The sequence below is a fragment of the Augochlora pura genome, chromosome 3 (assembly GCF_028453695.1).
Source record: "Augochlora pura isolate Apur16 chromosome 3, APUR_v2.2.1, whole genome shotgun sequence".
NCBI lineage: Eukaryota > Metazoa > Arthropoda > Insecta > Hymenoptera > Halictidae > Augochlora > Augochlora pura.
The window spans coordinates 4,922,749-4,937,177 of record NC_135774.1 but is presented as its reverse complement, the minus strand read 5'-3'; the positions used below and the strand labels follow the sequence as shown (position 1 = coordinate 4,937,177).

At 33.1% G+C, this 14,429-nt stretch overlaps 1 protein-coding gene across 7 annotated transcripts in view; it reads right to left on the bottom strand.

The window, feature by feature from the left end:
- Positions 1-14,066, bottom strand: part of Unc-13-4a (BAI1 associated protein 3) — a 196,107-nt gene extending 182,041 nt beyond the window's left edge. For all 7 annotated transcript variants that reach the window (XM_078197378.1, XM_078197380.1, XM_078197384.1 and 4 more), the window contains exon 1: positions 13,799-14,066. The gene's annotated coding sequence lies outside the window, so the exon portion shown is untranslated. The remainder of the gene's footprint in view (positions 1-13,798) is intronic.
- Between the last annotated feature and the right edge of the window lie 363 nt (positions 14,067-14,429).

Here is a 14,429-nt window from a genome sequence, read left to right as displayed (position 1 = left end):
AATATTATTCCAAGCGACCTGTTTTTCTTTCACGTTCTTATATCTTTTAACACAATTTCTACATTACTCTTATAGTATAGCTCTTTTGAAAAGTGTAATACAAAATTCGGGAGAAAATGCGCCGTACAATTAACCGATAAAATTGTACTAAATTATATTTGCAAGACTTTTAGGGTAGTTGAACCGGTTACTGTGGAGTAACCAACTATTGTGCCTTTGGAATGTTCTCGGGTATAATTAACTTTACATTTATCAAATAAGACATATTAAATCTTTTTATTCTTTTATTTCGATAATTATCGAATCCTCTCAGAGTTAGTTTCCTCTTTTTTATTGATTCGTTTATATTTAAATATGAAAATTCGTTACCAACATTTCGAAAATAATCTACTACATTTTAACATTATTTATTTGTTCTAAATCGAAATAAAATTCAACTTTACTGTTGTTAATATTTGGTTTTTACTAGATTGCGAAACTTTATGCATTTATTTCAAAAGAATAGAATACAAAAAGAGGAATAAATTGCCAAAGTCTAATACCATTTTTATTTTATTTTCAGTATAAGTAACCATTAGTTGACAAAGAATACTTTTACTCCTTATTAATGTTTGGACAATGACGTGTGAAAATGGACATTTCCATAAAGATATGCAATCTAATAATTACAATTAATATAGACAACAATGAATACAAGTTTATCAATTCTTATAGAAATTTATCGACAATAAAAAAGTGCGAATGAAGCATCTGCAAAAAGAATCGTAGTAGATGGAGTAATAATTCATTAATTCGCCCACAAAAATACCACAGAGAAGAAAATAGAAATACCTTACACATTTGTGAAATGTTTCTGACGGGATTTGTAGAGGCGCAGAAGAATGTCTCAAAGATTCTCGAGTATAAGTAATAGCTGCTCCATTCTTTTCGCGAGGTCAACAAGAGATTACAGCAGTATTGGAATCAAAAGTCGAGCAACCGCACGAGAAACGTTGGATCGATTGATATTCCGGAGCCACGTAGAGTTGCCTCGTGGCAGTTTACGCATTTCCAGTGGTTACGTTATAAATTATTCACTGTAATTGCGGTCTAGTGAGTCTAGATAGTAGCAACTTTTATAATAACACCACGAGTCAGGCGATGGTGATAATTCGACTTGACTGCGAGACGAAGGTTGCTCACCGAAGTTTCCTGGAACCATTAAGACTTCCAATTGTGTCAGCCGAATATTTAGGATTCATATTCATTGGTAGCACAGGAGAAGTCAAGTAATTCACTTCTTGAAGTATAACATAGTTAAAAGTGTCGCATCTTTTTAAATATATGATCATGAATAGTGAATAGTTTTGTCGCCACTTTGAAAAATTCAATCAACTCAAAGCGGAAGCATCTTCACAAAATCCTACGTTGTTGACACTAAACCTACTATTGCGGTTAAAATGAACAACTTTGCATCTTTTTTACTCTTTCTTAGTACTCAAACGAAGCTGCGTGGTGAATCTGGTTAACAAAAATATAACGGTATACGCTTTTTACCTCGTTCGCCCACTACGAAAAATCTGAGAAAAATATACATTATTAGTCGTAACGAGTAAAAAAATACATACATTAAAAGAAATGAATATGGTGCCTCGACCATTTCATTCTGAAATCAGCATTTCAAGATTTCCGAATATTTTTAAAAATTGATTTTATAACATTCGATTCTGGAAAACGTCAGAATTTGATGTCGAATTAATTCATAATTTTCCGTTGAATGGGACAGAAGAAATAACATATAGTCTGTTAATCCGATTTCTCCCTGTAACTACCCTTGCTTTCAACCAATGACTTATCGAAAGATTTAAACAAAAGTTTATTTCGTTATTGGGCATATTTGACCTCCTTATCCATCTATCGCTTTTGAAAAACTTCGATATAATACAGCTCTTTCTATTTTGTAAAATTTCGTATTCCACAAAAAAGAGTTGTAATCGGAAAACGTACACTAGATGGTCATTCGTTGCATTTAATTAATGTTCACGAAGTACACATTTTATAATAACAGGCACGTTATCCCTTAACTCTGTTTTATTTGATAACATATGTTGATTGGAATAAAACGCGACACTGTACCTCAATTTCGAAGTAATCGAGATAATACAAAGAGTGGCAGCGCATTATGGAAGCTTCAATTTGTAATTATATCGCATCATGGTTGTATTACATTCAGTATAGCGCTTCTACGACACAAAGAGTGGCCAGCAATTATGGACGTTTTAATTTATAATTACATCGCAATGTAGTTGCATAAAATTTAGAGTACAGCTTGTTTTATGCGAAGAACAACCACAAGCTGTGGAAATATGTTAATTTATAATTGAACAGTATTGCAGTCATGTAAAATTACGAAAATGACACGAAATAAGACCATCTTCAATGCAAACAAAATTAATAGAAGACTGAATGCTGATTTTTTATCGAATGGTGTGCACACAGCGGGTTCCACGTAATTGTCGTCAACAAAAATTAATCAATTTTTGATCAAGTACACACTATAATAAAACATGTTTTTTTGCATATAAAACATGTTTTACAAAATGTTTCATCCCAAAAAATAAAAGTTACCTCCATTTTTTTAAATTGCGTGGTATATTTTTTATTTTATATTAGTACAGCTAGCGTCAAGGCGAATTCAATAACCTGTATACCATGATCTTCTGATGATCCTGATATCAGAAAAAGTGGGATTAATGAAATGTTCCTGCTATAGATGTTCCAAAGTTCGAATTAGAACAATATAAACTAAAACAATTTTCAACGAGAACATGTCATGTCATTGATTTTATTTTTATTTTTATTTTTACATCAGCATTACTCGAAGGTCATAGCATGATAGATCTTTGAATTAGTCTTTACACTAGCTACAAGAATACGAAGTAGAAAATATACCAAGCAATTCAAAAAATATTAAGATGATCTTGATTTTTGCAAATACGATATTTTTTCTCAAATTTTTTATATTGCAATCTGTAACTGGCCAAAGACTGATTAACTTTTATCAGACTGTTGTAGGTGCTCGAAAAATCGTAACGACAATTACGTGAACACTCTGTGTATCGATAACTGTTTCTGTAAGTATTACGTCACGTCGAACTATATCAACTTCCGTCGATGAATGTCAACTACCGTTGAATTTCAATCACATAATTATCAATCTTTATACGAGAAAATATACGTATGTAATTATAACATACTTTTAATAACGAATGACGATGATGTTAGAGGTAAGCTAAACTGAATGAAAACATTGAAACAAATCAAATAGGAAGTTTATGCTACCATTGCAGTTTTTCATTGATTGTTTTTTGTTTAATTACAAATGAAGTGCTTTAATTCCATATTGAAATGATATTTCATTCTGCTGAAACGATATCTACTAAATGATGTCGTAAATGAATAAACATTGCTGTGATATATTGAATTCATTCTCAGTTACTCGCAATGAACTGTATCATCGAGTTATGGAGTGATCATTTCTTTCATTTACCACTTACTTCCTCATTTTGACATCATAAATATCATGCAGCACATTTTGTTTACAATTACATGTTCAAGCGGATCAATTCCATAAAAAATGAATACAACGAGATAAAGAAATATACACAAGTGGTTTGCAGACTAAGCAGATATTTACATACTTTAAATAATTTAAAAGAACTGTACAATGTCTCATATTAGAACGGTATAGTGTAATAGTATGATGCCCACTATAAAGCAGATATAAGCTTCCGCTAAGCCTTGGACTGCTTGTAGTAAAAAGAGAAAAGCCAGGTAAACCCTGTAAAGTGGTGGCACATCGAAATGAAATATAAATGGAATAGTTACCTTATGAATTTATACACAGTGAATAAAAGGAAGTATTCGTACACTTTTTAAGACAGAATAACTTTTTTATAACTACGTTAAGTCATATCAATTTTTGTTGAGATGTTAGAGGGATTAGTTCAAAAATTACAATTTTATTATTCAGAAAAGTTATTTCGTTCTAAAAGCTATGCGAATACTTTTTCTACCCAATGTACATCTGTCTTGTAGTAATCGTCTATTATTTAGGAAATAGATGTTCTGAATTTTTGCATTCATCTGTAAAAATCATCTGCACTCGAATGGTGATTCTGGGGCACCGCAAAAATTTTTCTATTGCGTTGCAAAATAATTTTTATGCTATCAAAGATTAGATTTAAAAAATTGTTAAATTGGAACTGTTGGTATGAGTCACAAGAATGAATTTCATATGCACAAAATTTACTTTTTCACATAATATGGAGACACTGCAAGCCAGAAAAATTATTTTAGATTTTCAATTAAAACGGCTTCGAGTGCAAAGGGTTAATCTACATTAACAGCCACGATAGAGCTGTAAATTGGTACAAAGGAACCATTGCTTCACAGAAAAATTCAACTAAGCTTTAGCGTGCACGATAATAACATATTTTGGTACAGTTATCTAATAACACGAAGTTTAACGAATTAATTACTCACAATTGAATTTCATTATTTGTTGTATTGTTAAACTCAATTATGGCACATTTTTGAAAAAGTTTAACAAACAATAAATAGAGAATCGTCTATAATTCACGTACTTCAGTGCAACAAGCAACAATTTTTAATTTGAGGTAACCATCTAAAGATCTTACCTTGAACTTTTCTGAATGAAATTTTCTACTGAGACAATTAGTACTTTTTCATTGGCAATGAGTGCAATACGTAGAAATTATTTAATAAATAATTGATCACATTAAAATGTGTTGTAAGAAAAATATGAATTCTCAGTTTCGAAGGCGCTGATGACACAGAAACGGTACGACGAGTTCTCGAAGTCTAACTTCGCTGTCACTAGATATATATTCGAAACACACCTAGGTACATATATTTGAAATTTATCAGATTGGCAGTGTGAAGTGACTCATAGAGAGCTAGAAACGTGTCCATAAATAGCTAATAAGATCCAAGATACGTATGGTTGATTGCAGTTAGTCGAGTAGAATACGCTACACCATTTTGGAAAGTGAAGCAACGGAACGCACAAAACAATTGTAAAGCAAGAACGAGGTCAAGTATGAAAAACATTGACATAGACGTTTTAATTTTCATACTTCGGTGCGCAAAGTTCGCAGGATAACATTTTACCCACATTTAGTTGGTTGCAAACACGAGTAGCCAACAAGCTTTTAATTAGTTCAATTTTATATAGTACTTTATACCGTAACAGTTTCGAAAATGCTGCTATTTTAAATAGCTCGAAACGCAGAGAGCATTTCAATGAGTTATTAAAATATAAAAACTGCAACTTTTAATGTATCGTTTTTGTTCAAATGGTTTCGGCTAATATAAATACGAAAGCAATGATTTTTATTCGTCTCGTAAAATTGTTGTTGCAGGAAAACAGAAAATTATCGAAAATCATTATGTTTGTGACGAAACACGCTCTGAATATTTTGTTTCGTTAGTACTTTGCATTATCTTAAACATGGTTAGAGTTTTATGCTTACTTTCCATTTCTTTTTATACCATATTAATTTATTATTATTATCTATAATTATATACATGACATACGTTTTACTCATTACATATGCTTAATTTATTTTAGCATTTCTTTTTCATACTTTTCATTATTAAAGAATATATTGTACTTAAGAGAGTTTACAAAAATTGTCCTCTGTAAGCATCATTTGTATTGATTCTAAGATAAAAACAAAAAATCTGAGGCCGAACAAGAAAAATGATTTTCGGATTCTCGTATTCACCGTAACGAAATCTATAAGAGCCGCATATTGGTTATCAAAACGCAAAATTGGTGCTGGGCAGTGTATCCTAGAATCGAACACACAAAATAGTGAATACCTCATTGTCACACGGAATTATTTTCTTCAACGGATCACGAGTCCACTATTATTACTCACTTTTTACTCGTTCTCTATTGTTCGGTCCATTTTTCCCAATAAACGGTTCATTTACATCGATTTCGATGGTTATAAGCCGGGTATTGGAAACCGTCTGATGGCGTGGCTTCGATATTAAGCTCTGGCCGTGGTTATTCGGAAAAATTGGGAGCAACCAGCTTTTTCCAGAGCCTGTTTATTGCGCCGAAAAAACATGCCTTACTTTCCTTTCATCGCGCATATCCCTTTTTCTTGTTAATTCAGCATCTTCACCCATTCTTCATGAACTACAGAGTGCCACTTTTCAGCTGGTCGCGTATTATAGCTCAAAAATACGTCACTGTTCGAAACGAATAATTGCTGTCTTTATAAGTTTATAAAATACGTGGAAACGATGCTTTAGCGAATATTAATGGCTGGCCTACTTCATTTTCATTAAACTCTTTCAATTTGTGAAAAATGTTTTTATAAAATATTAAATGACGTCAAGACATATAGTTTATGATTATGACACGAAAGAGATTATTTCTTGTCGAACGAATTACTGGACAATTTAGATCGATAATAATGGACACGTAGACCAACTATACCAGAATAAAATGTTCAGGAACGGTCAGCAAATTTTTAAGTGCCTTTCCTTGCTTTCTTCCGCTTTGTTTCACGCGTGAATTATAAATTGCGGATCGATCATAGGTCAATAGAAATATTGTGACATATGGAGCGAACGTGCGATTTACATTATGAATTGTTCGTATATGACTAAATAATATACAAAAATGGAAATATGGAAATTTTGAGCCAAAAATTTTCATGTAACTGAAATATTTCAGATTTATTATTATTTATTCGGACTAAATAAATGATTTTATTAAAGATCATGCTACTGTTCGAAATTTAAATAATTGCTTTTAAAAAGTAATAAAGTTAATACACAGGGTATTATGTAATTGGAAGTACAACCGGCAAGAACATAATTCTACATGGAAAAATAAGTCGAGAAAAAAGAATAACATGTTTTCACTTTCGAGAAATATTAGGTTGAAAAAATAATACTATTGAATGGAATTATGAAGTGACGCTTCTGATCATGACATACCAATTCTACTTCTCGTCATACTACCACGCGAACTTGAAACCGAACTCAATTTCAGCTCAATTTTCTTGCAAACGGAAGCTTAAATGAAAAATATTATTCTTCTTTTTCGATTTATTTTTTGACGTAAAATCACTCTCTATCTGGTTTTACGACCAGTTACATGACACCCTGTTTATTTATGATAAAAATTTGGTACAGTTTATAATATTTCATATTTTTATTTTTATCTAGGTGACTGTGACCAGCGTGGAAATACAAACAAGATGGGCTAAACCTCAACTTAATTGCGAAGTAACCAAAAAGTCGCAATACTATTATATTATCTTAAGACGTAATCCTATCTGAAGTCCGTTCTGCATTCATTGTGTTCTGCAGTTTTCAGAGGAAGTAAAACTAATTCCAATTTTACCAGGAGACGTAAAACGATTATGATGATTAAGTTTTACTATGTGAAACAATTTAAACAACGACGGATATTATTTATTTTCATATCGAATTCCAGTAACTTTTCAATTATCTTCTACGTTATTATAAGCACAAAATATTGCTTCAAATCATCACTAACTGGTAACAATAACGAGAAATCGCAGAACATTTTAAACACAAATATAATAAATTGAGTGAAGTATTTACATTTCAAAGTGACCAATGAGTTTAATATAATAAATACATTAAATACGTTAACTATGTTAAGTAGATTTTAAACAATTTCATTTAAAGAATTTCACTTGATAAGTTTCACCTTACAAATTTCACAAACCTTGTACAACACGGCAACGTTCCCATACTTTTATCAGATATATCAGTTGGGTAATCCACCATATCGTTCCAACTTCACTGTTTATCCAAGTAAATTAAAAACACGCGAGTCTTTCACAATATCCCGCCATACTCATAATTGCTTGTCATTAAAAAAAGCGCACACATCCAGAGGAAGACAAACGACACGGACAACCGAGTGTATGGGTATTTTCTGTGGCAGAGTACAATGCATTCCAACACCGGTACCTCGAATTTTACTTTTCGTTCTAAAGTGCATCAGTCTGAAAGCATTTCCGTATTTCGGGGCAAAATAAATATCGTCGTCGCAGGAAGAGCGAACGTAAAGATTCGCAACAAGCCGAGAATTGTTGGCAAAAGGAGTTACATCGATACGGAAGTCCCGTAGGAACTGTTTGGCTCGCGATGAATCAAAGTCTGACAGTTAAATTTATTCGCTCCGTTCAACAATAAGTCATCGCTTGCAGCTACTCTTTCCTTCCTTCCTTCCTTCCTTCCACGTCGATCCGCATCTATTAATATCCACTTCTGTTTATGTTCAGTTAGTTTGATGAATCGAAGCCCAATAACAACGATTTATCCTTTTCTCATCAAGATTCTTTCGTCATGCGTGCTTCTTGCTTAAAATTTTAACCATATATGTATAGCTCGATGGACGGGATACATAAAAATCATATGTCACAACCATCTTACCCAAAATCGTGAAACATCCAGCCGGGCAGTGATTCCGCGTGCAAAAATAAGTCAAAAAAGGGTGTAACATTTTTTCATTTAAGGCATAGTTTTTGAAAAATCTGAGTTGGAAGGTCCATCAAGTTCGCGTGGCTTCTATTGTAGTATGACGAGAAGTAGATTTGGTATGTCATTGCCAGAGGCGCCACTTGACTTTTATTTAATAAGACTATTTTTTCGACCTAATTTTTCTCGAAAACAGATTTTTGCACGTAGAATCATTAATCGACCAGTTATACGATGATTCTTAGTGTGATTCGTAATATATGATTTTTTATCGTTTTTTATCTAAAAGAATAACTTGACAGCTATGGTTCCCCTCAAATTTTTGTAGCCCCCGATGTGTACTATTCATTATAATAAACAAAATTTCACTTTTTGACTTTGCCTTTCAAAGTCAACACCATTTTGGCGGACTATTTTGTTAACAAACTTCCACCGATTCAGAGGTGTGGAGTCACTCTACGATGGTCGTGGTATATAATTTTTATACATCCCTTAGGACAGCTTTTTTTAAGACGATGAATTTTAATATTGTAGAATTCTTTTGATTCAGAGTACTCAAATTGTCGTCTAATTACTCAATGTTTGGCAACTTAATGAAATAAGATGCTGTTACACTAGAAACGACGAAACAACTTCTACAAGAAGTATCATCGAAAATATGTTTTGATTAACTAATGATTAAAGCTGAGAAGAGTTTACAGTATTGTGAATTGTATAATTGACGAAATGGTTCGTCATCCGAAATTTATTTTTGTATACAAATATTGAAATCTTATACCTGGAAACATCGATAAATCACAATATAGTTTTGTAAATTGATTATCTTACATTTATAGAAAAAATTTTTGCATTTTAAACAGAAAGTGAAACTGGAAGAGATTGAGTTATTACAAGTATCCGATAAAAACCCACAGGGCACCGTTCGCAAGTTCAACTTCTTCCACGGTTAAGAATAAATTAATCGTCGATAAACGTTAACTTGAATAGGAAATCAGAGGATTGATAAATCTTCTTATGGATAGACTATGAATGAATAAAGTGTTATAATTTCAGCATAATGAGAAAACTGCGGATTTTATGCATTTATGAGAAAAGTGAACAGGGGGAATACAAATCGTGAAGTCGTTAGATGAATTTAAAAACGCTGTTATACTATTTTTGACTTGTACAAATGATTAAAAAATGAAATACATAATTATTGTAATGCAGATTTCTTACAAGTGTTTAGAACATTTTTATTTATATAAAAATTGGCATGAACATTCTTATCTATATTGTTCCTCGTACACGTATGTTTATTTTTAGGAAGACACTTTTATAAGAATTTACAAGAATTTAGTAATACAAAAGTAAAAAAGATTTATATAGTACATATATATATATGCAATGTTAATAGACGAATGGTTTTTTTCATTCGCTTTGAATAATATAAAATACTTTAAAAAATTATGTGCGAATAAATTGAATGACTAAATTCCTAGCGGGTCACCTGTGTTTCTTAAGAACCCAAATTGGTGACTGGGTATTCAAAAATGTATTTACAAAAACATATGCTAAAAGCCTGTTATTATTTAATTTATTTATGCTTGCTATCATTTATTATTTTTACACAATTAGATACACAAACAGTATTTTAAAACACGAGTTGTCGTTTAAAGAAAGAAGATCAAAATTCAAAATCAAAATAAAAAGATCTCAGTGAAATGAATAATTTATTTTAACAAATGCAATTGGAAGGATACGCGATTTATTCGTGAATGTCCGTTAATTCGATATAATTTTCATGTTTTATTTCTTTTTATTCTGGAACTACTTCACAATTTTGAAGTACCACTTGGGTTTCAAAACTTCTTGGCTAAGAGAACATTTAAGCATCAAGTATATCATCCTTAGCCATATCTCCTCAACTTTCGACAACGACATGCACATAATGCCATGAATAAGATAAACAGCAATCACAGCGACGAGGAGCATTACTCTTTAATTCCGCATCTGATTACATATAATAAACCACGTTCCATCATAAAACGAATCATGTTTAAAATCGAGGGACCCTATTCTAAATCTGTAACCACCGACCTTGAAAATCGGGGTTCGTCAGCGAAAACTTTTTCATCGACCTACAAGCAATAATTTCATACACGCGATTACCTTTGATACCCTTTCGGTCGATTACTCTTCTCTTCATTTGCGAAAACACAAAATCATTTCTCTTAAAAATCTGCTCTTCGTTTTTACCTTTAATACAACATACGGATGTAGACGGGGAATGTGGTGATATTACATATTTAAAAATTACTTGTGCATAACATATTCACAGTCCCGATAAAGATTAACCAGTTGTTAAATTAATAATTTTATGCACGCTTATTTATACGAGTAATTTGTCCAATTCAATTTTCTGCGAAAGATATACGTCTCTCTAGAGAAATGTCGTTTGAATTTTTAATCGCATCATTTAAAAATTTATTTATAGCGACGTGACTTGAGATTTTTCTGGCAGCAGATTACGAACAATCTCAATACCCACAAGATTATGTTTTTTACGCAAGTAATTAGACTCATAATTCGGTGATGAAATTATTTGTTCAATCTTAAAGGTGATAGTTTGAGTACACCAAAGTTTGTTATCTACGAAATGCAAGGAAATTAGGGAAAGTAATTAATATCACAATTATTATCATCTTAGTATTTCTTACTTATTTCTGTACTTGGTTTTATAGAGAGTTTAATAACAAATACGTAACATTTTTCGAGAATCCTTAATAGATTTTGTCGGAGGAAAGCAGACTCGTCATTATTAACACATGATAATTTTATACTAAGGTGAAACGCACGTTCAAAATTCTGTCAAAATACATTTACCAGAAACGGAAGCATGTGAACAAGTCCGGCAACACGACCGAGATAAAATACAATTTCCACGATAATTCATCGGATGCTCTAACCGCAGAAGGCTGTGGCCACTGGTGAGCCGCACATATCCTAAACCTAATATAGGAGCATTTTATCTAATCTCATGCCATTGTTGGAGTATTGGTTTTTATGTTCATACGACATTTATAAATTCACAAAATATAGAGAAAAATTTATTAACAAACGCAAATAACATTTTTAAAATTTTTGCATTAGAAACGCTTGACACAACCAATTTTTTATTTTTTTTAATAACTTTTTTCTTCGTTTAAAGAGAAACGGAGCATTAATAGTACATAATCCGTACTTTTTTCGCCTCAGGCTTTAGAAAGCAATCGACGAAATCTGAATTTTACATAAAGATCCGCAGTTTAGCTATTTTTATAATATTGTAGAAGCGAAGGACAGACAAATATACTATGGACAACTTAATACTGTCGTTGAACATTAATTCGAGGAACATGGCAAGGTAAGTGAAAAAGTGCTCGTACAACACGTAGAGCTCGTGTTTACGGATGAATGCTAACATACTCATAGTGCAGTGAGACAAGATGCGGTCGTAAAAGAGCGTTGAAACATGTATAGTGGGAAAAAGTTAGCAAAACAGGTATCGGAAGAATTATTTGTAGTGAAACATTCTCAATTTACCCGAGGTAGTAAATACTATATAAACAAAAATATGTCCATGCGACACTTTAGATATTTACTTTCTTTTTATAATTGAATATTACGTCTTCTACATAATCAGTTACATCTTCTATCTCAACGCCAGTCGTATAGTATACATAAACTCATACTCTCTGACGCACGACAATTGTTACTCTTATCTTGATTCGAACTTGTCGTTGTATTCCCTTAGTCGCGATTATTGTTCGCAGCTCTTCCATTTTTCAAATTTATCATTCCCGTTCTCAAATGACATTTCTACTCTTTACGTTTTAGAGCGCCGCTTGTATATTTCAATACATTTGAAATATTTGAAATATTTATTGCATCGATAGTTACACGTTTGCAACCACTGTTACAGAAATAAAAATTGTAGTTCTTTTAGTTTTTGCATTTTAAAACAAACTGAAATACACAATTACCTTCAAAAAGTGTAATAAATTATTTTGATCAAAGTAAGTATAAAAAAAATGTTGTTATTAATTACAAACATAATTTACGTATTTATTATTGTATCCGACAAGTTCTGAATGGATATCTGTATCTTTATTCATTTAATTGTAATAAGTATAATGCAACAAGGCCGATGAACTAATAATTACATTAATACGTATTCAGCTTCTTTCATTTTTCTTGTCTGAAATTATTGCAAACGATCAATATATTTTTCAATTGTACTGTACATATATTCAATTTATAAACGCTGATGATAGACACTGACATTTCGAATTTCTAAAGATAATAAGCGTATGTTACGATATGTTGTTGTTCTGCATATGACCATCTGGTTGAGAGTTAGACGTAAAAGTGCACTTGTCGATCTGTGTCTAAAACGGGACAAGAATACTAATCTCCGATCAACCGTCCATAAAAACCAATCATTGCCTGAATAGTATAATATAAAATGCGAATCTCTAATCGAACGGCATGCAGAAAACGGATTGCTCTGTCAAGTAACGTGAGTGACAGAACCTGAACGCGTCGAAAACCTAGACACATTCGATTCACGCTAGTTTCGATCGTCGCGAATTGCTAATCCTTCTATCTAGCATTCGAACAATAGTAATTTAAAAATTTCATTCAGATGTGAATCGGTCGATGTGAAGCGACTCAGAATTTAATAATTTCTTATGGACATTCAAAACCTTTTATTTAGAGCGACTTCAGACTTTCATCCGAATATTAATAATAACGATCGTTATTTATACATAAAGAAAACGATAACTAGAATGCTTATTATATGTAGTTATAGTTGTATAGTTATAATAAACAAGTAAGTTATACTGTATATGTAGAAATCTGTAATACTAGTAACACTTTTTCTAACCTAAGCTTTTCCATATTTTACTGGCTCACATCAATCATCACTAGACTATAAATCCTTATGCAAATTCTCATTTTCATATATTATTTTCTAAACAAGAAATCAAAAATGCTATTAGACCACTATCACACGCCATAATTGCATAAAGATTCCCAGTCTAATCATCACAGGTCACTTAAACCCTTGAAATTCATAACAACTTGCCACTGAATCACAACTCGTGCCAAGAATCATAGCATCTCGGAGTCTATTTCCAAAATAATCCAAATTTTTATCAACAAAAAGCACAATCCACAGGTTCCAATAGGGACACAGTGACTAAGGGCCTAAAGTACGGCGACCTTCGATACTCACCGTTTCCGTCGCTGGTGATACGTGTCTCGACTGGAGGCAAACCCGTGAAGATGCACCAGGAGCGTCCTCGCGGCCAGTGAAATTCGGTGGTCGGATCTCGATGTCAGACGTACAATAACCACGGTACGCGGTCGACCGAAAGAAAACGGCGATTGGTAGTCGAACGTGGAGAACGAGCGCGTCTAGGAGTCGCAATGGAATACCCACTTGTAGAGCCGGCGGATGACCGGGCGCGTAAACTAGACTGGCGGGTTGGCAAACAGGTGAGATGCCGTCGCGTGCCCGTCTTTCTCTGTCTCCCTTCCTCGGTCTCTTTCCATCCCACCCCGTCACCCTACTCCAATAACCCGGCTGGTCCGTTTTCTGTCTCGTTCTATCCACCGAGAGCTTTCCTCCTACCCTCTCTAGCCTCACGCTCCTCCCACTCCAAAGGTTCAGATCGGGACCCCCCTCTAACCTGACGCGTATCAACCCCCAGATTCTAGGCGAGCCTCGTCCTTACGGGTCGCATTTACCCCGTACGACGTATTTCCTTCGGCATCCTTCGAAACAGAGAGCTAGCGGATTCGGAACCAGCGTTCTTCCTGCCGCCATAGACGTTGCCCTTGTTACCTTACGTTTCTTTTCTCTT